This window comes from Aotus nancymaae, unplaced genomic scaffold (assembly GCF_030222135.1).
Source record: "Aotus nancymaae isolate 86718 unplaced genomic scaffold, 86718_ANA_hifiasm-v0.15.2.pri h1tg000003l, whole genome shotgun sequence".
Lineage (NCBI taxonomy): Eukaryota > Metazoa > Chordata > Mammalia > Primates > Aotidae > Aotus > Aotus nancymaae.
Window position 1 is genome coordinate 9,189,313 of NW_026988414.1, and position 688 is coordinate 9,190,000.

Consider the following 688-nt stretch of genomic DNA (forward strand, 5'->3'; position numbering starts at 1 on the left):
TGGGTAGATTGATCTCGTCTTGAGGGCAGAGACATACTCACATATAAATCCCCAAAAGCAAACAGAGAAAGCAAGTATATGTTGATGGATCAGTCAGTCCTCAGGACGTTGAAGGGGCTGGGCAGACTGCACTGCTGAAAAAGGCAAATATCAGAAATAGTTATGGGAGCTGCATCAGTTTGCTATTACTGTGTAACAAACCATCCCAATACTCAGTGGTTTAAAACGTGAGTCATTCATTATCACTTATGTGTCAGTGGGGCAGTGGGGGCTTGACTGATCTTGGCTGGGCTTGCTGTTGCATCTTTGCAGGTCAGCTCAGAACTCTGATTAGGTCACCCTGGCTACAGCAGCCCTGCCTCAGGTGTCTCTCCTTCTTGTCTTGGGACCCAGGGACTAGGTGGACATGTCCTTCTCATGGCAATAAGAGAAACACAAAGAGAACAAGCCTGATATCATGGTTACTTCTATTTATTTAGTTTTTTATTTGAGATGGAGTCTCACTCTATCGCCTAGACTGGAGTGCAATGGTGCAATCTCAGCTCACTGCAGCCTCCGCCTCCTAGGCTCAAGTGATTCTTGTGCCTCAGCTGCCCGAGTAGCTGGGATTATAGGTGCATGCCACCATGCCTGGCTAATTTTTGTATTTTTAGTAGAGATGGGGTTTTCTCGAACTCCTGACCTCAGG